The sequence below is a fragment of the Plecotus auritus genome (assembly GCF_963455305.1).
Source record: "Plecotus auritus genome assembly, chromosome: 6".
Taxonomy (NCBI): Eukaryota; Metazoa; Chordata; class Mammalia; order Chiroptera; family Vespertilionidae; genus Plecotus; species Plecotus auritus.
Genome location: NC_137773.1, coordinates 160554827 through 160580377, shown reverse-complemented (window position 1 = coordinate 160580377; position 25551 = coordinate 160554827). Strand labels below are relative to the sequence as shown.

The 25551-nt window shown below is 40.7% G+C and overlaps 1 protein-coding gene and 1 pseudogene across 4 annotated transcripts in view; both read right to left on the bottom strand.

The window, feature by feature from the left end:
- The window catches only part of RARB (retinoic acid receptor beta), a 728677-nt gene that overhangs the window by 251086 nt on the left and 452040 nt on the right, over positions 1 to 25551 (bottom strand). The gene's annotated exons all lie outside the window — the stretch shown is intronic.
- On the bottom strand, positions 20467 to 24532 carry LOC308250633 (large ribosomal subunit protein uL22-like; annotated as a pseudogene). Its single transcript has 2 exons — positions 24457 to 24532; positions 20467 to 21016 (listed from the first exon to the last, which is right to left on the bottom strand). The product of its transcript is annotated as a large ribosomal subunit protein uL22-like (transcript).

The following is a 25551-nucleotide window of genomic DNA, read 5'->3' as shown; positions in this document are numbered from 1 at the left end:
TCTGATATACGGCCATGCTTATCACATGTTTGTGAGCATATTATTATTGCCATTTTGTCTTGGATCACTGAAATAGATTACTTGTCAATCTTGTGGTGCAAAAGAAACACTTTCCATGACTTTCGCAAGTTCCACTAGATGCCAGGTCTCTGTTCCAGTCTCTGGGGAGCAAGGGATGGTTAAAATACGGCCTGGGCCTCTAAAGGTTCAGGTCTTGTGGAGTAAGCAGAGAAATAAAGCTAAGCTCACCTCTCAGATCTGCAAATGTCCTTTAGCCAGACTTGCAGTTTATCTTAGGGGATTTAGGATTACACTCATTGTATTTTTTTCTCTGGTTCTATAGGATCATTTTTTATTTTCCATGGATTGAAAAATATAATAATAAATGCTGACTGGGCATGAGGCCTATTAAAATTCTTGACAAAATGTAGTAAGCAAATTATGTTCTTCGAGAAGCAATCAACTACTGGAGGGTAGGTGTCAAAGAGGAATGAGGGGTGATCTTTCAGGACAGAAAGTTTGAAAAACTTCATTTATTTTGTGTGATTGTGACTAGCATTAATGTATCATCCATGAGGGTCTGTCTCTTTGTGGGCAATCTTTGAACTACAGAGGCCATGCCTAATTCATTGCCATCCCCTCCCCCCATCCTATCTTTATCCCCCACTATGGGACCTTGCCAATAACAGGTGCTCAAAAAATGTCCACTAGATAATGAAAGGGAGAGAATGTTGATAAATATTTCTGCTTACTTTCTCTACCCTGGGCCAATTCTCTATTCCCTAGAAACATGTCCCTTATAAAATGGAAGATAGTAAGTCAGCCATCTTGTCTTCTTTTGCTCTAGGAAGCAGTATCTCTTGGAGAAAAAAACCAGTGGCTCCAAGGATTTAAAGGGGGATCAGCATTAGCAAGTCAACTTTCTACCAAGGAGCATGTTACTGTTGGCTACACAACACTCCAGGCCGGCTAAGCTAACCCTGCTGGTATGTGAAATGGAGTGCAGCCAACACCTTGTGAATATGGAAAGAAACCATCAAGACTTTGCCAAGACTACTCATCAGTGAGAAGAGACCTCTGGAAAAAATGAAGTAACAAAGATTGCTGAAATGTGTGAAACAACCTGAGAATCCATTGACATTTTGACAAATCTCACTCCTCCCTGCTTTCCTCAAATAAGAATCAAGCAGTGAAAGCTTGAGCGATTTTTTAAGTAGAGTTTCATAGTCAAGATTGAGCTCTTCTTTGCCTTATCAGCAGCCTCTGAAAGGCTCCAGGTGGATCCTGGCCAGGAAAAAAAAAAAAAAGAAATCTTGAAATAGCCACTTAAAAGTTATTGGGGAAGCTTTGCCCTTCAACTATAAGATTCTGGGGGAAATTTTTAGTTAAAATTTTTTTATTTTATAAAATGGAATTTACAGCTTGTGAAACTTGGCATCTTTTTTAAAAAATAAAGATGATAGCTGATTTCTTAAAAGAAAAATAAATTGAAATAAAAGTGCTAAATACCAGCACTCAAATGTCAAAGAAGACACGATTTTGAGGGAAAATATCAGAAGTGATCAGAAAAGCTAAAAAAGTTATTAAGATGGCAGTATAATTTGGGACACAGCCTCTTCTTATGTCAGAGCAAATTAAAAAAAACAACAAAACACCAAAAAAACAACAACTCACAAAATCACAGAGCTAAATTTTGTATTTTTGTTCTGATTCTAAAGTTAAGGTAGGGTAACTTGATTCTAACCTGATCTTCCTAGATTTACTCAGGGTTAAAGGCAAAGTTGAGGTCAAATTTAACCCTAGTATCTCATTCTCCAGCCAAAATCACATGAACCATGAACTCAATGAAGCTTCACATGGTTTTCCTTCTAAACCATGAACAAATCAATAGTGTTGGATGAAACTGGCTCTGAGTAATTGTGTTTTATGTAGCTCGGGGCTTCAAATTATATTCTTTAACCTGTAGTGATGTCTTCCATCAATTTTGGAAAATTCATGGCCTTTTTCTCCTTAAAATTTCCTCTGCCCTATTCTCTCTCTTCTTTCCTTCTGGGAATTCAAATATATATAAACTTTTCAATATGTCTCTTACATCTATATTTTCTGTATTTTCCCTATATTTAGCTCTACTTAGTTCTTCACTCTGAATACTTTTTTCCCAACCTATCTTACAGGTCTCTTATCTTCTCTTTTGCTGTGTCCAATCAGCAATTAAACTGATCTATTGAGATCTTCATTCCAGTATATATATATATATATATATATATATATATATATATATATATATTTATATAATTCCAGAACTTCTACTTGTTTTCTGGTAATATAAAGTCTACTTTGTTGGTGCAATTCTTCATCTTACCATGTATTTCTTGAATATACTAATCACGTTTATTTTAAAGATAAGTACAATATCTAGATCACCTATGGGTCTATTTCTATTAGCTATTTCTTCTTGGTCCTGTTTCATAGTATTTGGTAAGTTTTGATAGAATGAGGGATACTGAGTATGAAAAATCTTAGAAGCTCTGGATGATGCCCTCTTTAGAGAGGATTTACCCTCTCTTCAGGTAAAAAGTAAATCTAGATATCTAGAGTAGGGGAAGCTTATCTAAAGGTGCAGTTGCCCAGAGAGAAAGTTTTACCTTTCTTAGGCCTGGCCTACTTTGGGTTCACCTATTTCTAGGGTGTTGCCTTTTAGGGGTCCTATGAGGAGCCTGGGATGTTATATGTCTTTCCATTACCATGAGACTCTGAAAACCCGCTCTGCTTTTTAGCAGATTTTCTTCTGCTTGGCTTTTTAACCTCTTGCCTTATCCAACTATGAATGAGAAAATTACTGAGTGGGAAAGAGTCTGGGGCCTTCCTTTCTCAGTGGGCTTGGTCCCCTCAAGTCCTGGATGCCTTGACAGAGCTGGATGGCTTCAGAAAGATTTTTGTTTTAATTTTCTCTGGCCTTTCTAGTTGTTCTTGGGATCATTGGTCTGCTACCAGCTACTTCATCAGAGTCAGAAGTAGGAGTGTTGGATAACTGTGGTTTTTGCAAAAGCAAAATCCCAGAGGCAGAAAACTATAAAAAAACCCAACGAGGAAAATTCATTTTCATGCACTGGTACTGGGGTTTTAAAATGAATAAGAATATCTTTACCCTGGGGGCATTCACATCCTATCAGGCTTCTTCTAAGGTGCATCTGATTCCATTCCATTCTGATTCTCCTTTTTGCTCATTTTGAACATTTAGTTCAAGACCCCGAATAAACTTTTGCTCAGAGATTCAGGCAAACATTGAGGTCTTCTTTCTCTGACACTTTGTGCTACTTATTATTAGCACCTCACAGAACATGTCACAGTGTGTGAGCTGTTTAACACACTGTTCCCTACTCCCTCCCCCACTGGATTGTGAGTTTTCTTAAAGACAGGAACTACATTTGATACTTATGCTGGAACCTCCAAATCCATCCCAATATAGATTTTTTTGGGCTTTTCTCTCTCTCTTTTTTTATCCTGATCACTCCCAAGGCAAACTCCCATGTTTTTAGTATCTTCTGTGCAGTAAAGAATGGGAAGAAGGAAGTGACACTCTTTATGGGGGGTCCTATCTATGGAAAGGGGAGAGTTGCAGGGACTGTATCTCTAAGCATCAGCTCTTCTTGCCTATGTAGAATAGTTAGTGATTGGCCTTTCTTTTTCCAGGTCAGAGGAAGAGTGGGTAGTATTTATTTTGTGCTTCTAAGATGCCTGGCAGTATCCTAAGCATGTTACATACTATGTTATTAAATCTTTAGAGCAATCCTAAGAGATGGGTTTTATTAACATCCCCATTTTGCAAATAAAGAAACAGAGACATAATGTGGCAAATTACAAAACCCAATGAAAAGGTTCACTTCTCTGGGAACATCAGCTGAGACCCCAAGGCGTTCTTTAGTGAACCCTCCTCCTAACTCAAGGCATTCCTGGTGATGGGCAGTAGCTCGGGTGGATAGCTGATGGGAGACTTGCTGATTATATATATTCTCTGCCTGAGAGACAAACCTTGGATTTCCTTCTGGTTCCATCTAACATGTTTTCCTTTCATTTTTAATTTGTTTTACTCTGCCAATCAAGACTGAGTTCAGTCACAGCAGCTACAATGGCCTGATAAGCTAGGGGGCCTATGTTTTCCACAGAATGAGAATTCTGGAGGTAGGCAGTCGGGTCTCACACAATGGCTCCCTAAATGCCCTGAAGGATCCAAGCTCTTCCCACCTTTCTACTCTGTTAGTTAAATATGTAACTTTCATCATCATGCTTGCAGGCTGGTTGCTACCTCTCCAGCATTCTGTCTGTATTTCAGGTAAGAAGAAAAAGGATCAAAGGGGGATAAGATAAAAAGTAAAGCCAACAATTCTGTTCCCATTTAAATAGCTTTCCCTGAAGCCTCATTAAGGGACTTTCTTTCCATCTAGTTGGCCAGAACTATGTCAGACATGGCTATACCTAGCCACAAAGGAGTCCAGAGATGGAATATTTTAAATGGGTAGATTCTAAGAAAATAAATATTATTTTAATAAGGAGGAAAGGACAATAGCAACCCAAAGTATCTGCCATAGTTCTTAAAGTATTAATTGAAGTTAGGGAGACAAGTTCATCAAAAATAGGTGGCCCAGTAGACCCTATTTCCCAGTGAGCAGCACAGTGATACATGGAGCTAGAATAAGAAACCCACTCTCCTGGGCCATGTCTACGCATGTGACCATCTGTAAATGATCTCATGTCGTAAAGCCATGATGTTGTAGGGAGAAGCACCCTGATTTAGCAGCAGAAAAACACATCTCGCTCTTGCCGCATGTAACCTGAGTTCTTGGACAAGATACTAACTTCACATTCCTTATCAGTAAGATGGGCATAAATGCATGCATCCTACCCATTCACAGAATTGGGAGGATCAACATAATGAATACGGAAAGCTTTGAAATCTACTGATCTTTGCATTTTAGTTATTTCTTATGACATATTTAAAAATTAAAAATGAAGAAGTATAAATGGAACCCAGCTGGTTATTTAAAAATCCTTTTTACAAGCCCATCTAAAACATGTATATGAATTCATAACATTTTAACCTTTTGTATATAAAATATATATGCATGTAGATAATTTTAATACAATTTTGTGATATCTTTGGAATGGAATGTAGCAGAATTTACAATGTGCAATTTTAATACTTCAGTTCCTGAAACCCACCTGGTTGCCTAATTTACTTCTTTAGCTCATCCCCAATAAGGTGGAAAAAAGGGCTGGAAATTATCAGTGTATCTCAACATTAAAACTGTCATCTCTCTCATCGGAAATATGGCAACTGTGCTGTGTTTTCCAAGATATATGCCAGCAATATTTCAAAATATGATTAACAGTGCCAATACCTTGTAAAGTTGGCACATCTTTTCTCGTTTTGTCTTAGTGATGTCGTCTATCTTTGTGAAAGCTGATATATTAAATAGCTTTTTAAAAGCCTTCTTGTGGCCTTTTTCTCCCCTCGGTATAGTAGTGTAACTTTTATCGATAATAATGGGAGTTATGTTGGGGCACGCGGGGTGGTTATGTGGCTCCTGTAGTTAATGGTGATGGACCAGCCTTGAAACCACGGCCTGGAGTTCAGGAGCCTGTCTCAATTACTTAAACTCTCAGGGGGGAATGAAAGGTGCGTGACCACACTCCTTTTAGCCAGTTCCCCAATCTTGGAGCTTTTCTGCCTTTTTATTTTGACAGAGGCTAGTACATACATGGCCACATAAATTATGTGAGATGGAATGATAACAAATTTCATGTAAAATTGTATGATTTCCAAAATCTAAAATTAGGGAAACTTTCACCCCAAAGATTTACTTTGGCACCAACCTGAATTTCCTTGAAAGCATATATGAAATGTGATAATTTTCAGTTAAAATCTGTATATATCGGCTCTTGAGACTTATACAAGGAAATGTATTTTTTTTTCCTAATTGAAGGAGCCCACTCTTAAAAAAATCATACGGTTTTTTGAGATGGGAAGAAAACGGTGATAATGGGATTACTTTCAGATTAGGAAATGGAGACCTACTCTGGTTCCATGAACTACCTAGAGTCATACAGTTAGTTCTAATCCCTGACCATGGATATAGAAAACATCATAATAATGTGGAACTTGCATATATATATATATATATATATATATATATATACACACACACACACACACACACACACACACACACACACACACACATATACATACACACACACACACTTGGGACAGAATGGAAACTTAATAAATACTTCTTAAATAAATCCAGTATTAGGATATTTAAATGCAAAGGACAGAGCTAACCTAGTATAAAATTTTTATCAAAATGACTCAGGTTTTACTGAAAGTACTAGGAAAAGTCAAACTAATATAATAGTCTTATAGGGCTTAGCAGAATGCCCTGAACATAATAAGAGCTGAATAAACATTTGCTGACTGAAGGAAGAGTGTTAAAAGTTTATTGTACACGTGATAAAATACCCCAAAAGAGTAATTTTTAAGGCTATATTACTTTTTCCTTTGATGATGACTTTTATTATTGTGAAGCTCAAACTTGATAAATATGACAGGATATGCATTTGCTTATGCTATTCGAAGTAGATTTCCACCACATATTTAAAAACCTGTGCTATTTTTTGAAGAGGAAAAAGGAATGTGTCTACTAATATTCACACAGGCACACTTGGCCCTTTAAATCCCACAGGTTGTCTTTTACTCAATAAATAACTCTGGGCCCTGGCCAAGCCTTCAAACTCATCTCTCACCAGCCTCACTTTACCTCCTGAGTCACAACCGACTCACATTTCTTAGAGCTCCTTCCTATCCGTGCAGGCACCTTTCCTCTTGCATTACTACCTCTTCCTCTTCAGTCCTCTTCCCATCTAGTTTGCCTTCCTTCAAGTCTCAAATATTTATCACCTTCTCTTTTAGGCCTTTTCCCGCCCTCTAACGCTCTTCTCTCTGTGCCCCATGCAACCCAAACCGAGCCATTATTATTTCAATCATTTCTATATACAATTTTCTTTTCCGTTGGATTGTGAATTCTGAGAGGGCAGATATCCATATAGTCTATTTACTTCTGCGTTCATAGCATGTAAGCCCTTCTGAAAACAGAGTGACAGAGTGGATGGACAATGAATATTTGTAAGATGAACAAATGAAAATGCCCCGCAGTCCCATAGACCAGACACCCAGTTCTCTGCACTGGCCCTCCCCTCTACAGACTATGTGAGTTAGCTTCCTACGTGTTACAGAGTGCTAGCTAGCATGCATGGCCACATTTTACCCTCACGGCAGCACAATGGAGCTGATTCTCTTACTGGCACCTTTTTATTGAAGAGCAAATAGACTTAAGAGATGTTTAATGATTTTCTCAAAGTTAAACAGCTATGCAGAATGGCGTGCTGTGGAAAAGCTAGATCCACAAAAAAAAAATGGACCTTCCCTGGTAAAAGCCACAGCAGTAACAAAGGCAATTCAAACCCAGGATGTCCATAAAGAAACTACACAATAAAAAATCCTAGCTTCTTACCATGTAAAACAAGAAGGGCAGGGCAGCCGGAGAAGGGGCAGATGCCCAGTCAACTCTAATACCTGGAATTTGATCAGAAAGATCTCCAGTTTAAGAATTTTTGCCGCCTCCCCCAGGAACCCCCTCCAGATTTCCTCCATGTGGAAATGCATCCTTTAGCTAATGTGAATTTGGCACGCTCACTCTGAGCTCAGCTGGCTCCATGCATTCTGCAAAACTGCTTTTACCCTCTTCCCTTTCCTTTCTCTTGCAACCAGTCATAGGTTTCTGTCGCCCAGTTTATTCAGAGGGCTCATGCGTTTCGATTCAATGAATCAGCTCAGGGGCATTTACTACCACGAAATAAAAAAAAAAAAATCTCTGTCCTCTGACAACTTCAAAGAAAAAGCTGGTAATATCCAAAACGGTTTGTAGAGTCTTTTTTTCTTTTCTTTCTAATGCTAGAAAGTCACATGGCAAAGGAAATAGGAAAAAATTCTTTCCCACCTATGCCATGTGTTGTGGATATTTACAACGCCATCATTGTTTATGCTGAGTTCCATTCATTTTTGTCAGCAGGCTTCCTTTGTACAGTTTAACTACTTTCTCATGCTACGTTCTCTGTGAATTGTCACAATGGTTAATGGGACATTCTGTATCAAATCCTATTTAATTTTAAGGCATTTCTGTCTGCTAATTTATTACCAACAGCAAATTTCATTTTGCCAGGGCAAAAATCAATTTGTTTGTTTCATGTTGAAAATAGTTTTTCAAATAAATTCTGATGGTACACTTATCAAGCCCTCTTATCTTTCATTAAACTAATGCTTTCAAGCATAATTAAGAAGGGACTGGAAACTAAGTATATTGTAATTCTCTGATATTAAAGAAGACATATCAAAATAAATTTGCAATCGTATCATTACATCAATCTCTACTATGGCTGCAATAGTATTATGACCATAATTAATTAGCTAAGGCACAAATTACTAATAAATCTTTAGAAATTAAATGCCTAATATTTCAAAACCAAGTCTTCGTAAATTGATTATTTAGAATTTAGAGGCTTTTTAATTAGGAAGAAATTTATGCAATGCTGTATGTAATAATTAGGAATCAGCTCTTCTGCAATACTTTTGAACATCAGCAAAAAATTAAATCTTGGGAAAAGAGTCTGAGTTAATTATAGTATTTCACTGTCAAAAATCAACATATAGGTAAAATTTAGAGGTTAATGTGGCCTTTCCATTTCTTTAACTCCCACCTAGCCGTATGTTTTCAGTGCTGGAATCATTAACCGAATCCAAAAATCAATGAGAGGGGGGAAAAAATCTCCCTAGGGATTTATGCCTCTAGGAAAGTTTTTATTTTATCCAACAGTTTCAGCAAACCTCATCAATCCAGGTTAAATATTTAACACTCTTTTTTTCCCCCTATACCCCAGGGATAAAGCAGAGATATTTCTGAGTCTAGCCATCATTTTGGGCAAGTGATTATTTTGACATAAGACACAAAAGCTTCTTTGTCAGGAGGGTGGGAACATCATTTGGGGTCGAACAAAGGCATTGCTGAAGTGCGACCTCATTATGTGTGTGGTCAAAAGCCCCAAAGAGACGGGGAAGAGGACCTGATGGTGAGCCACTTTACACCCACGGAGGCCTGCTGTGTGTGGATTTCAAAGCCAAGGCCCTCCTGTGTCCAGAAGACTGACTGGGAGGTACCCCGGCCATATCTTGTTCCTGTTTACACTTGGGCCTATAGGGAAATGCTAATGAGATACCACAAATTTCTATAAAAACCAGAATGATTGCCCACACAATCCAGAAACCAATTTTTTTTTTCTTTTTTCTGTTTTCTTCTCGTTTCACCTCTGCCTCACTTCAGTTCTCTGGACACAATCCAGCCAATGTGTTTTGCCTCCACAGGTGCTAGAGGGATAAGGCCAGCCTGGGTGAAATTCCATGTTGCTCATCTAAGCACTTTCCCGTATGTCTTCCTTTTGAATCCATCTTCCTCAATAAGGAATCAAATCCTGAGTTCGCCCAAAGCCAGTATCCCCTTATCTGCCCAAGGGAACAGAATTAGTCTTCCCTGCTAGCTCCAAAAGGTGTTAAGCCACTGTTTGCTCTTTTTGGGTTTCCGTAGTGCATCACCAAAGCTATTTCTTCAACTGAAGGTCTTCCGGAAAAACTATTAAAGCTCCTGAGCCCAGGACTCAAGAGTGACAATCGCTAACAGATGCATTTGTACTCGGACAGAATTGGTCTGTAATTGTTGCTCGTAGGAGAGAGGAAGGGAAACTGTAGCACCCTGTTCACTGTTGCTGGCAGATAACAAACTGGAGATGAAGCCACATGGACGGGGGGAAATTGCTTACGCCCACAGAATGAAATTTCAGGCTCTGACAGCTGTGAGGTAAGTAAATGAGGATCATTTTATTCTGGGTAAAGGAAACACTGCACATCTTGAACAATGGGAAGGAGTTGGTGGCCCCAGGGTGGTGACACCCAGATTGTACATATTCAGAAGCATCTCCTAGGAGGAGAAATATGGAACAAGGGGCCAGACAACCCTCCCCTTGCCAAAGCATGAAGAGTCCTCATAATCTTAAGTGGAAGGCACAGCTCCCCTCAAAGGGAGCTTTGAGAAAGTGGCTTAGATTTCCCTATTTTCAATGCAACTGACAAATACCATAAGCACATGAACTCAGAGGAAGCCCTACTTGAATACCTAAGGCTCGTCAGAATCCAGGAGACCTACATCTCATGCCTGGATGCTTTTAACAGCCTCACAGTAGGTATCCTGACTTCAATCTCCACTGTGCAGCCAGAAAAGAAACCATCTAAAGGGCTATTACTCCCCGGCCTAGTCCTTCAAGGGCGCCCATGCCAGCAGGAGAAGTCTCACTTTAGCTTGACATACAAGGCCCCCACACACTGGTCGCTTGTTAACCTTCCCAAACCCATTTCTCACCATAAGCCTCCAAGCATTCAGAGACTGTTCCTTCTTTCTCTCCTCTCTGGTCAACTCCTACTCATCCTTCAGGTGCCAGCTTAATTGCTCATTTCCCCCATAAATCTTCTCTGACTCACCAAGTTGGGTCAGGTGCCCTTATCCCTGTGCTCTGATGCCCCCCTTTTGCCTCTAGGACAGCTCTGTCAGACTGTATTGCTTATTCATATTTTTATCTCTGAATTTTTTTTCTAGATTTAAAAAATATATATTTTTTGTTGTCGATAGTATTACAGATATCTTCCATTTCCCCCCTTCCCCTCTCCCAGCCCCTATAGGCACTCCCCCCGCCCAAGGTCTCCACTACCCTATTGCCTATGTTCCCGGGCCATGAATACAAGTATATAACAAGGTTGTAATGGACAGAAACGCAACTCAAATCAGCTTAAGCTACAAGGACATTTATTGGACTGGCTAGCTCACAAAACCAAAGGAAATGCTGAATGATCAAGCTTCAGAGAAGTAGAAATTAGGGTCCCTCCCAGATTTCCAGATTCTGCATCAGGGCCTTGAAGACTGGTCTTGGTGTGTCAACTGTTTCTGCTCACTGCCTCTCTGTCTGTCTCCCCACTCCTTTGTCAACAACACAATATGTTGGCTTTTATCAGAAGGATGAAATCATGTCTACCGGGGTGGGGGCGGGGGGTCTAAGCTCACATTTTCCTTGGTTCTTAGGAAGAATTCTGATTGTTTCTTTTTTGGTTCTCATACTTGCCCTAGAGCAAAAACTGTGACTCTTAGTTAGGGAGGACATAAGAAGATGGCAATCCTACTTGGAATACATTTCAAGCTCTTGGGTAGAGGGAAGCGCATGGAGGAGGACAGGGCAAGGGTGTGGTCAGCATAGGATCACCTACTGTTGCAAAACCAACAACCACGAAATCCCAGTGCGAAAGTACAATATGCTTTTATTTTTCATGCAGCTGCAGTCTGGTTGGATGTTGGCCAATATAGACCAGGGGACTCTGCTTTAAGCTGTAGGCCTGGCTGAGCGAGGCTCCTTGTGGTGGATTAAACTCAGTCCTATTCCATTAATGTGCCTCATTCTGGTGCCCAGGATAAAGGGCAAGTTTTAAGGCAGTAACAGGGATACAAGGGAGGAAATGAAAGCCCACAGTGGATCTCCAGGACTGGGTTTAGAAATGGCACACTGCCTTCTATACCGTTCTATTTGCTAAAGCAACTCACACAGCTGAGCACCAAGTCAAGGGCTGCGGAAAGGTTCTGTCCCCTCAGTGGGAGGGATTGCAAAGTCACAAGGCAAAGGGCAGGGATACAGGAGGGGGTGAAGATCGGGGGCCAGTGATTTCAAATACAGGAACAATTGTTCAAAGGAAGGGTGATATCACTTCTGGAAGAAGGAATGGGTCCAAACAGACAGAAATGATGATGCCCATTACATTCTCCCTGCTTATGCCCTAGCCTTTGTGCAGGCAGGAAATGTGGTATATAGGTCCTATGTAACATAGTGCTTGGCAAATAGAACACAGTCAACAATTATATGTTGATTTAATATAAGTAATTCGGGCACTACAGAGAGGGCTGACACTCAAACCATTTCTTCTAAAATCTCAAAATCAAGTCAAGTAGACTGAATTTCATGTAAATAACTGGTACAAAATGGATAGAAATGCCAGGAACCAATTCCAGCATGTAATAATTACAAGAGTTTCACCAAAAGGTTGGTGAAGCTTGGGCGTCTCAACAAGGGTGAGCCACATATGTAGTTTACCTGTTGGAATGGCTAAACGGCACTTCCCCCAAACCTGAATAGTATTGTTAACTGCCAGACAGCTTAGGGCATTTTATTGCCTCCTGTTGGCCAAACACCTGAACAGCTGTAGGCTATTCCCCAAAATGACAATGCTTCGGTACCCTTTGAAACCTTACCCTTTGAAGTGTATATCTCCACCTTGCCTTAGGACAAATTATGTTAAATAAATAGCAGGGGGGGGGGGGGGGGCGGTCCTTAGACAAGGAGAATCTTTAGCTCCTTCAGCTGAAGATCCTCTGACCCCCAATGCCTTTCAAAATTATCATTCGTATTTGGACTCCTTCTTGAATCTATGCATCAGCCCCTTTCTCCAGAATGCTGAACCCTATGTAATGCTGGGAAAAGAACCCGGCATAGAAATGTGTTCTCTGTTAGTCCAGGCAACAGGCTATGGGCATGATGCGGAGGGAGAGATGAATTCCAACCAGGTAAACTTAGGAGGTGTCCTTGGAATAGGAGGGATTTAAGCATAACTTTAAAGGGAAGGAAGCAACTTTGAGTGTGTGCTTCATGCAAGCCATTCCACTATGCCGAGGGCTGCCACCTCCTTCCCCTAATGCTCACCTGAGAGGGAGGCAGCCTTCTCGGGCTTTTCCATACGAGGTTTATTAAGTTGAGTGCCCAGAGTTATCCATCTGGATGGTGACAGGGCCTGATTTGGACACAGGTAACTCTTCTGCCACCTTTTCATTGTGTCTTTTTCAGCAACTGACAGTATAGATGCTCCTTAAATGTGAATTGAATAAATGAGCAAATGTTTGGAGCCCACTTCTCTTTCTTCAAAACTTTGGCAGGTGGAGAAGTCAGGAAAAGGCACTCAGGACAAAGGGAAGAGTCCGAGTCTGCTGTAAGAAGAGAGGGTGCATCTCAGAAATGCCCTATAGATGTGTGTAACTAGAGGATTGCATACAGGGTGTCCCTCCAAAACCTATACACATTTTGAATGATTATAAACTCAGTGTTTATTTACATACAGTTCACTTAAAAATGTAAAAGAATCTATAGAAATGATTATTAATATTATTATTATTATTTTTTTTTTGGTAAATGCCTGTTTTCAAATGGATGACTATTCTGGTCTAGGCACTGCTGATAACTCGAAGCAATGGAATCACAAACATCAAGAAGCATTTCATTCGGTATTTGTGCACCCTCCATTCATCAACTGTTGCTGATTTTGTACCATAAACTTTATCTTTTATTTATGTATCCCCATAAAAAAGTCTAGTGGATAAATTTTCTTTGTTCAAAGCTTAGTCTGGTTTCAGCATTTATTTCAAATCAGTTAAACCTGCAAAGGAGTGAAACTTAAGTGGGTTTTCAGCTGTTAAGGTGTGTATACATTTTTTGGGGACACCCTGTATATGGAGTGCAGGGCAAACCACAAGGCTATGACAGTAAATAGGGGACCAGCCTGGAGGGAAGGGTGTGTGCTTTATTCTGCCTGCAGGTATCCATTAGGGCCACAGTACTACTCAATATATGACCCCAAAGATAAAAGTTTATGATGCATTAAGACAGAACAGATTGTAAATGCTGTGTAGCATGTAATAATTTGGAACCGGTACACCTTGCAATTTTTTATTATCAGCACGCTAATTAGAAAAATAATTTACTTCTCCTCCCCTTTAAGCTTTCTGAATGGACAATTGGCTGGCTGGTCTCCTGCCCTTAAAAACATACAGAAGGCAGGACTCTCTGAAATGCCTCTTTTTTGGAGGGTACATAGACAGCTGAAAAAGCCATAGCTCACTGCTGCTGTATATGCCACACATCAGCCCCCTCCTGTCTTTGCAAGTTCCTAGCAGAGAAAAGAACAGTCTCAGATGAGAATTCCAGAGAAAGGGGTCCAGTCCTGTGTGTGGATGGGGCTCTGATGTTTTAAAGAAGACAAAGTTGAGGAACTGGTCCCTGCCCCAATTTCTCACATTCTGTCACCCAACAACTATGCATGACCATCACCATCAATGCCTTTTCACATTTATTTATTTATTTTTAAATTATATTTTTATTGATTTCAGAGAAGAATGGAGAGGGAGAGAGAGATGGAAACATCAATGATGAGAGAGAATCATTGATTGGCTGCCTCCTGCACGTCCCCTACTGGGGATCAAGCCCGCAACCAGGGCATGTGCCCGGACCAGAATAGAACCATGATTTCCTGGTTCACAGGTCAATGCTTAACCACTGGCCGGGTGATGCCTTTTCACTTTTAAAGGCAGGAGTCAAGAGTCCAGTGTATAATTCTTAATACAAGGCCTCCACCCAACACAGAGGACAAGTCTGTCCTTGTTAGTCTGTGCACTGACTCTCACCTCACCCTGGTGGTTTATAGGAAATAAATAAGCTTGCTCTGAGGGGGGAGAGAGAAAGAGAGAGAGAGAGAGAGAGAGAGGGACTACCATGTTGGCTGTTCAGATAACAACCAGACAATTTAACAAGTGCCATGCAGTAATGGGAGCTCTTCTGGGGGCACAGGGACCCCAGGTCATTCTAAATAGATGAACCAGATACTTGGGAGAAAGTAGATTTTGTTTGTTTGTTTTGAGAGGTTGAGGGGACAGCAGTTAAATTATGTTTTTGTTTTTTTCTTCTTCCAAGTAAAACCCATCCTAACACCCAACTAAAAATGTGTGGTCTATTTTAATTAACATTAAATAAATGAAAGATTTAATTCCTCATCTAGTGGCCACCATATTGGATTGCACAGATACAGAACATTTTCATAGCAACAAAATTCTATTGGATGGCATGGCTAGATACTAACAGTGGCCATCCTCTATAGCATTGCCACACCCCTATTCCTACCAACTATAAGCCTGGGAAAATTATTGGAGGATAGTGGAGACTACCAATATGCGGACTGCCAAATCTAGTAAGGAAAAGACCATTTCATTTCTCAGAATCAAAAAGGGCCTCCCTCTTGAGCAGCCAAGCTCTTTTCATGATGGAGACCCACAGGCCATTCCATGCTGTGCGCTGGCAGACAGGAGCCATGAGGTGGCGGGGAAATGCCCTGGTCTGGGATTCAGAGGTCATGGGCTCTCATCTCAGTTCTACGACTGGTTTTGTGACTTTTGTCCTTACCACCTAACCAAGTAGAGGCATTTGTATTTGCATAGTGAACGCATCAGTAGCCTGCATTCAGGAATTACCGCTCTGAGATTGTAATGTGGACATTGAGCCTCCTAACCTATCTGTTCTCACTCTGTTTCTTCTATGAGGACTTCTGGGAAGTCTGCCTATGGGTGAAGGTTCTGGCCTCTGAGCTAATGTCTCTTTGGGGATGTTTCTAGCAGCAGGTGCTATGTTTTCTTAACAAGAGAGATACAGGTGACCCTCCCCCACATTCAACAGATAGTTTCACAGGTTCTAGTGGATCACTTGGTGCTTGTAGGAACATAGGCAATGCCACACGGGTGGGGCTACCTAGTCCATGTCCATGAAAGAGGAACTTCTCTAAGCATCAAGGATCTTCTTAAGAAGACTAGAGTGATTTTCCCTAAATAGTATCAACTTCAAAAGATCCCAAACATACCCCAAAGTGGACAACTTAGAAACATTAAACAGAGGTCATCCTACACTCATTGCCATGTGACCTGATTATTTTGAGAGGTGAAAGGCACTAATGTTTAAGTCTTTGTCTGGACTATCTAGTCTTACTTACTCATTTTGAGAATGAAGGTCATCTCTTTGTTTGATCTGTCTTCACCTACCATATGCTTTCAGACTCCTATTCTTTGGACCTGAAGATCAGGTAATTCACTACCTTGGGAAGAGATGAAAGTAATGTTCCTGAGTTAGAATATTGCAACTTCACACCCATAGCTTGCTCACTACTCAAGTTGCTCCAAAGAGCATGACCATGGACCATACAAAGGCTCATCATACTGCTGGAGGGGGGGTGGTTGGGGAGAGGTGAGGGTAGTTGGGGAGAGGTGGGTACGGCTATATTCTGTATTCTGGACACACCTTTAGAGTAGAAAGGATACCTACCATCGGGCATGGTCCTCAAACTTCAGCATCATCAGAATCACTTGAAGAGCTTGTTAAAACTTGAATTGCCTGGCTCTCTTCTTGAAGTTTCTGTTCAGTTGCCTGGGGTGTGGGTCAGGGGTAGGGCTTGAGGGTTTGCATTTCTAACAGGTTCCTTGATGCTGCTGCCGCTGGTCCAAGGACTAAACTTCGAGAATCACTACTTTCAAGCCTTCTCAAACTTGATCCCAGGTGGTCATAGGCAAGAGGAAATGTATTTCCCAAAATGCATATTTTCTCATGTTCGATACCAACTTGAGTAACTCAGCCAAATGATAATAGTTAATCTTATATAGATTTATAGTGTTACAGGCATAGTTCTAAGAACTTAAATGTAATGACTCATTTAATTTAAGATAGGTATGATATTATCATCTCTATTTGGCAAAGGTGGCTTGGAGAAGTAACTTTCCTAAGGTGAACAGCTAAAGTGAGAAGTAGAATTGGGGTTTGGACAAAGGAAGTCTGGCACTGCCTCTACCTCCCACCCCCTTTCTTTCCCAACTTTGTCCTCTTCCCTGCATAAATGACAACATTCCTTTAAGAGAGTACTCCTTTGGAGCCTCCCCTAAATCCAGTGCTAACAGTCTCAAGACTGTAGGATGGCAGTCTTGGTCAAGTTTATTTTTAATACCCAGTAACGACAACAGAGCACAGCTTCTCATTTGCCTACACACTGACATTCTGGGAGTATCTTGATTCAGTGATTATTTTACAAGGGATGTAGAATGACTCGACAAATAGAAAAACGGAAACCTGAGTGAAGGAAGGGAAATAATAAACAGGAAAGAGAAAATAATAAAGCAATAGGAAGAAGGGTAAAAATAACCAGATGGAAAGGTCGAGGGAGATAAAACGTGGGAAATAAGGACTCCATAGGAGGAAAAAAAAAATCCAGAAAACTAAACATGCATGATAGAAAAGTTAAACTCTGGGTCGATGTCACACTGAGAAAATAGAAATAGAAAATCTCCGAGTAAAACCAGGAAAGAAGAGGCAATACAGGAAACAGAAGGGGAGGAGAATCAGAGGGGGAGGGAGACAAACGATGCCATTAATTGGATTTTGAACTGCGGTTGTTATAATTGGGCATTTAAGCTTTATCAACATTCTTTTTCATCATTAGACTATTTTGCAAGCATTTAAAATCCAGGAAACGCCATTTCATTTCGTCCCAGCTCTTGCCACTCGAGTCCTGGTTGCTTGTTTATTTTTTCTTGAGCTAAAGAAGTTTCACTAAAGGTTGGCATGCAGGATAAATCTTTTAGAGGAAAGGGGGGAAATAATTCAACGGGAAGGAAGGATTCATTATGACAAGGGCCAGGTCAGGGAAATGGCCACAGAACTGCATTCCTGAAAGCAAAGGCCTGCAGAAAACTAAACCTGCAGCAAGGCTGTTTGCTCAGCCCTGGGATCGAATTGGGGTCGCCTCAGAGGCCGGTCACAGAGCCTGAGACTCTGAGCGTTCTGTTTTAGATTAAGAGCTGGGTTCATGCAAGGGGTACAGCGTGGGGAAGAGTATGGATGATGTCAGCTCTGGTCTGAGGGCCCGAGTCCTGCGTGGGGCATCGGATCACTCTGGAACCTCTCTGGAAATGAACTGCTCCATCCAGTGGGGCAAAGAATGGTGGGTGGGCAGAAGAGCAGCGTGTCCCTTCTATTCTACTTCCTTCCCATTACCGGTCGGATCCTTTTCTTTACATTTCTCTTTGTATGTAATAGGAAATGGTTGAATTTTACAATGGAATGTTTGCAAAATTTATCATCTTTCCCCCGGAACTAGTTCCTATCCAGCTCAAGGTTAATTTTCCAGCCATGTAGCTGACAAAGTCTCTTTTCCTGCAAAGTCTTTTAGCATCTTCCCTCCAGGGTTCCATCGCCCTCTGCCCCCAGCCCGCACAGTCCAAGAGAATAGTTATCTGCGAGGCCATATGATTATATTTCATTGAATCTAAGACACTACTGAGTATAAGAAAGAGGCATCATTATTTCATGTGCCACCAAGAAAATAAAAAGTCTGCTTATTCAACCAAGACAGACCAGAGGTCATCAGGTATTTTTCAATTTCAGAAATGTTACAACATTAAATAAACATAGAGGATCTCCTCTATTGGACTGTAGGTTCTCTGCAAGCATTGGCTGTGCCTTAGTCTCTTGTCTCTTAAGCCCCCTCCAAGGCAGAAAATAGCTCTGTGTATTTCCCAAGCTATCTTGCTAACAACTTTCAATTAAGAGACACAGAGAAACAGAGCAAGAGTTTGTATGTGCGTGTTTGACCATGCATTTGTATAGCACGTGATTCCCATTTTCCCTTAAATTTTCCCAGGACATTTAGGAGCTGGGCAGGTACTGATTTTTCCCCTGTTTTACAGCTAACCAGCCTGAGGCTCAGAGATGTGATCTGATGTCTCTACGGTCACATCACCAGTGAGAGATGAAACGAAGATCTAAAGCCAGGTCTGGGTGTAGCCTTTTTCTATGCCTTCTATGTTCATGAAATAGCAGAAAGTGGAAGATGGAGGCTCCTCACTTCCCATTCCAGCTGCTGAGAAAAACCCTGGATTTGGGTGAAAAAAGAGGAAGGTTTTGTGTCCCTGCTACTCTGGCCTCGGGTCCCTTATTTTATCTCTGTGGCAGCAACCTGTCAATGTGTGGTACGTGGAGCTGATGGCAGGGAGTTTGTACACACCAAGACTATCTAAACAGACCATTAAGTGGTAGTAAAGTAACACATGTGAACGACAGGTCAATAAATTCCCAAGAACTTATGTTGCCTGCAAGGAGTCGGCTGTTGCTGAGTGTTTTTGTGTTTGCATAAAATCAATTTTACAAGCGATCCTAAATAATTAGGGAAGACACCATCATACAGAGAATACTTTACAATCATGATAATAGCTTCGGTGTTCACCTCATTGATCTTTTTGTTTGATATTATGTGGTTTTTCTCTCTCCAAACCGGCTATCTTTCCTGATAGCTTCTTTATGAGGTGCTAAAATGCTACCTTATGAGGAACCAAGACACACATTTTTACCAGTATTTTTCAGACCAAAGACCTTGAAGTTATTTATTAGCAGAGTCTTCATGAAACTCAACCTTACAAGTAATATCCTTTCATTCTCTAATCCCAAGTGCTTAAAATATTTGGGGAAGAGAGAATTCACGGGAAGACAGTACATAGCATACATACTAAATACAAAAGTTGGAGGAAAAATAAAACTAACTTTGTTGGGTTTAAGATAAAAGCAGAGAACATTTAGATTAGAATGGGCTTCCCTCTTCACCATTTAGTCTTCTGGGTGCTGCTTTGTTATCCTTCATGAAGTTTAAATAAAATGGATCTTTTAATGACGTTGGGCAACCACTAAAGATGCATTGCAGGGGCACAGGATGAAGCCAAACGTACCACTGTGGACGAAATGTCCTTAAGGGACTTGTATGCCACCGATGCACATACCAGAGCCCTCACGTCACCTCCGCTGCTCCCTCAGGTAGAAGGCAGTCACTCTGGTGATGGCCGTGGTGCTGTGAATCCATTTACCACAGAGTGCCACAGGTCCCATATGTTCCCTAAAGTGCCTACATCAACGTATCCTCTGTAAGACATCTGCCAAGTGCCCTTGTGCACACATGCCGGAGTCTTGTGCTAATGCAATGTGGTGATTTTGCAACTTCAAATAACGTTCATTTTAATCGTCATTGTTAAGATCAAATGCTTTGCAGCTGTCTCTCTTTTGCAGAGGAAAAAAACATAATGTTGATGGCTGACATGATGAACTCTCACATTCTATTTTCTCATCTGAATTGCCACACTTCATTGCCTGCGTGTACTATGTGAATTTTAAAAAGTGTGACTAGGAAGAAGTGGTGGGCAGCAATGTGAAAAAATATGACTCTCAGATAAAAAAAAAAAATAAAAGTGGGTTCTGGTTATTGCTAGGCTGCTGATGAGTCACAGGACCTTCGCAGTGTGGCCAAACCCTCTTGGGCCTCATTTTCCCCATTTGTAAAATGGGTACACTGGATGAAGTGACTCAAAGATTTTTGCCCCTTCTAAAATTTGGATTCTAATTAAAAAATTTTTTTAGCATATATTTTTACTCCCATCCTGTAAATTTTTGTTTCTTCAGTTTCTTCTAGGATGTATATATTTTTCTGTGCAACCTCCGCTGCTGGCTTAGGAACAATCTGCTCTTTATCAGCAGGATCATCTCAGTGTGGCAGGGAGAGTTCATGTGGGGGTTAATCTACCCATGGGCTCTGTAAGTTCTTCGCTGCATCTTTGGAGTTTTGTTCACCTGGATACACTCAATGACCAGAGAATCTACATCTAAACCCTTAAGTTCAGCATTACTCTCTGCTTTCTTAGGCATGTGCAGCAAAACGTCAGTACTCATTTTGGGACACCGACCCTGTGGTCCAGCCCCACTGTTTGGCCTGGGTGCACCTATCAACTCCACATTGTAACAATGGAATGGCACCCATTGCTTCTGTAAGGTGACATCCTTCAGATGCTGGTGACTTTCGGATATGCGTACCCTTGATGGCCTGGGCAGTTTCATGAGTGTTCTTGCAGTGAACACAAAGATTTGAACCTCTTGATTTGCATGATTTTGTGAGGGTTTTCTGGATCAAGTGAATAGCAAACTATTTTCAGAGGTCACCTCAGGCCACTTACAAGAAAAGCTGGGTTCTAAATTTTAACCATATGCCTCTCCTGGGTAACTCCAACTCATTCGAATTTTCTTATCTAGGGAACATGACTCAGTTGGAAATTATGTCTCCTCCCTTTTCCTTTACTCTAAAATCCCAGTTAAACCTTATATATAAACCAGCACAGAGAGTTCCAGTTATCATTAATCACCTATTTTAAATAAAACTACATACTATAAGAGATGAGTTAATTAACTCTGCCTGGTCATTTTTATCTGCATGTGAAGTCCTATTTCCTACTCCCATACTTTTTTATAAATTGTTATTTTATTTTTACTTCAAGAAATATTTGACCTACTCACTGCCATGCTTAGCATGTAAGCATGTTCCTGTTCTGTTAGGACTGTACATATGACCTCCACATGTGCCTGTCTGCTCAGTTTCCCCCCTCTCTGCCCTGTAGAGGACAAAAGCAATACACAGCTCTGAACACTGTTTTGTTCAGTCCCCTTTTCAATATGGTTGCTATTTAGTCTAACGAGAAAAGCAAAGAAAGGACAATTAGACAAAGTCCAGGAATACCTGTTCTTTCAGTGCTGATAAGCTCAATGGCATGGGGCATGTCTGAGCGGAATCTGTCATTAACACAATGTACTGTTTGTCCAAACATTTGTAGGTCACATTATTTCTCTACAAGCCAGTGAGAGCAAGAGCAAAACCAAGACAGGTTATTAATCACTTACTGAGTATTTCTTAAGCAACACCAAAAAAAAAAAAAAAAAAAAAAAAAAGAACTAACATAATGGATTGAAAGAAGATTACACAGAAGAAAAACAAGACATTTTTCATTATTGTGAAATGAGCCCACCCAGGTCCCACCAAGTCCACGTTTTACACATGGTGTACTGGGTAGGCTCTGGGGGCCCTGTGGGGTTGGAAACGGGACCAGTGCCTAATGAAGGACACCCTGGTGGAGTTCTCATTTCCTCCAGAAGGAAACAGAAGTTCATGTTTGCACGTCTTCAATATTTGTGTTGGAATTGCTTCTACTAGGGGTGTGGGAAACCCAATTGAATGCACGGAGCTGAACAATCCTCAGGACAGCCCGATACCATCAGAAACAGGTAGACTTGGGGCAAAAGATTCAAGGGTCTGTTAATGCCAAATGACAAGAAATGGTGTCTTTTCCTTCTATGCACAGCTGTCAAGGTGAGAGGGAATTACACAGGTAGCTTGCACTTTTACACATCTGTCAGCAAAAGCCTGTTTCCAAATTAAAAACCTGCTACTCAGGAACAGCATGTGTATTGTGAACTTGCCCAGAAGGACTTCTGTTTTAGAGCAAGGCATGGATTACAAGGTGGCTTAAAGACATGTCTGTATCTGGGGCCATGGGACTAGAATTACTGACCAAGAGAAACTTTTCTTTTTCTTTCAGTGTTCTCTGCACTAACAAAGGATAACATTTTGAGACTAATTTGAATTGTGTCTTATTGGACTGCATGTATCCCACAAACATTAATGGAGTCCCTACGATGTATTATACACCCAGCACTTTTCTGAGGTGGTTGATAATGGACGTCCAGGGAGGTTGTATTGTGGTGGGTAGAGACATGGTAAGATGTTCAAAGCCAAGTGAGAAAAATACTATTTTATGTAGTGGTGTCCACACAATAATAATAGCTTGCTTTGAGGTTTTCTTAATAAACAATGCAATACATTAGACCTGCAATAAAATAATACTCTCAGAGCTAACATTTACAGGGTATCCCCTATGAGTCAGCCATGGTTTTAAGAGCTTTACATGGATTAACTCATTTACTCCTCATTAATCCTGAAGAGGAAGATGTAATTTTATTCCCATCTCATAGATGAGGAAATTGAACCACAGGGAGGTTCAATAATGCCCCTCAAGGACACATAGCTAGTAAATGGTGGGTGGAAACTTGAATCCTGGAAGTCTGGCTTTGGAGTCCATGCTTTTCATCATTCTCACTCAAAAAAAAAAAAATGGTGTAACTAAATGCTTGTAGCTTTTCGCAAATAGAACAGCAATTTTGATGATGGTACATGGGCCCCAGCATGCATCTCTATGTTTATGTATAGTCAGAAGGGATTCTACAGAGTTTCTCATCTAACAGGTGGTGTTCATTTATAAACTAATGGATCACAAAAGGATCCAAGTTTGCTTGAAACAAATGTATTCATTATTTAAACTATTTGTAATAGCCCCGTTTAGTCCTTTATCCCTCCAAAGTGTAAAATGGTACGTATTCAGTCCTAACTATTAGACATAAAAGCCAAAGGACTCCCCCAAAACTTATCACCTTCTCTGACTTAACTGTCACCATATTATTGCAGAGTTCCTTAGTAAGGCAATGACCGTTGATATTAAAACAACAGCACTTAGTACAGGAAACCTAACAGTTGAGGATTGAAGGTCGTGATGTTGACTCCAATACCCATGGTTCTCCAGACATGAAATAGATCATCATTATGCTCTAATGACACAGTGATAGAAATACATCATTACCATTGAGAGTGTGCTGGCTCACCTACTGTGTGTAGGGTCCTATTTTATTGCCTTGTTTGAAGCTAATGATTTTTCAGAGATGAGATATGCTGATGGAGGATAATTTTCCAGGCTTTATTTTCTTCCTGGCAGATAGCCCTTAACATTTTTGGTGCCTACCACCTTGGAATAATGATTTTTCATTGACAACCTGGTTTATTTTTCTCTGCTTTAAGTTTTCAGTAAAGGCTATTCTCAGCCTGGAAGATAATCAGTGCTTCCTGCAAATAAACAAATACTATGGGTTTCAGAAAAGATACTCAGGAAAAAAGAAAAAAAAATAATATTAAGAGTCTTCCCTGTGAAGATTCTCTGGATGTGGTCATGTAGTTCTTTCATAGGCAAATTCCAGATTAGAATTGCTTAGTGTAGCTAAATTTTTGCTAAAACCATTAACACTTGAAGAGAGACACCTTGTTCACTCTGAAGAGCAGAACATACATGTTAGGCTGAACCAATTCATACCAGAGGGAGCCTGTGGGGAAAGTCTTCTGTTTTCCCCTCTAGATCTACTCTCCACCCTTCTCCTAAAGAAGCTAACATTTACTCTGGCTTCTGCTTGATTGGCAGATATCAGGAGACTGAGGTTGAGATGCATACTGCCCAGATCGTTCTCAGATGGGGGCAGCAGATTGGCTGCATTCTATTAAGAAGGCCCCAGCTCCAGTGGGGTGGCCCTCTCCTGTCCCCTCCACAATCTGGTAACTATTTCCTCCCTGCACACTTCAGGTCTGGGCATAATAATGAAGCGCTGATATTGCTAGTACCAGGATCATTCTTCATCTCTGTTGATCTCTCTGAACTCTATCCACACCTTTAGATTCTCCTCAACTAGCCAACCTGTTTCCTGCTGGTAACTTACTTGGTGCAAAGTATTGTCCTGGGATAATTGGTCCTGAGACTTGCTCATCCGTTCTCAATCCTTGGACCCCATTCATGTTTCCTACTATTTCTTGTGCATAGTGTAAGCACAGTGTATGAGTGTATCTTCATGTCCAACTGTGCTGTCTAGATGCTGGCCCCAGTCCCTGACTTCCACATCCAGCTATGTCCACTCAGCCTTTCTACTCTGACCATTCACCATGCTCAAGCCTCTGCTTGGGCTTTTCAAGGTTTAGTATAATTCCAATTTGAACCTGACTTTGTTTGTTAGTGGCATGAAATATTAAACCATACCTGAGGTCTTAGTGCAATCATGAACCTCCTTCACTTTCTTTTTTTTTAAGTTAATATACAATGATGTCCTCACCATGTACTCTATCCAGCCAGGTATTATTCTGGCTTCTCATCTGTGAGCTATTCTGATTTCGGCTTCACTCCTTTCCTGTCTATTTGTTTCCTATCACCTGAGTTGGGGCATCAAACCAAGACAAAGAAAAATGGCTTCTCTAGTTTGACATAGTTTGAGTCAATAATGGGTATCAGCGCTGATTCACAAAGTTAGAAAGAATTGTGGGAATTTAGATGGTCTATGCCCTGCCATTGTAGTAGAAAGGTGTCTAGAGACCCCTTTCAATTACCAGAAAAGAAGAATACCTGAAAATGAAGAGCTTAAGAATATGAAGCAATTAGTTCTTTAGGGCTTTAGAACATTGGACATCTTGTCTACAGACTAGAATTTATAGCGAAAATGATTAGAGGAGAAGAAATATTTAGGATCTCCCAACTCTGCTAAGGTTCTTCATTCTGACTTTTGGGAAATGCTTACCATTTCTTGTCTTTCTAACTCAACAACAGCAACATCTAAAAAGCATAAGGCCTTTCATGGGACTGTAGAATACCTTTCATTGTTTTTCCGAACCATCCTTATTCACCGGATCCTCTCTCTTGATTTCTTATTTTGGCTTCTCCTCTAACTGAACTTGAAGTGTGGTAGACCCCAAGCTCAGTCCTGCAACCCCCCTGTTCTTTACCCTACTCCTATACTCTCTCCCTGTCTTCTTCTTCCTTCTTCTTC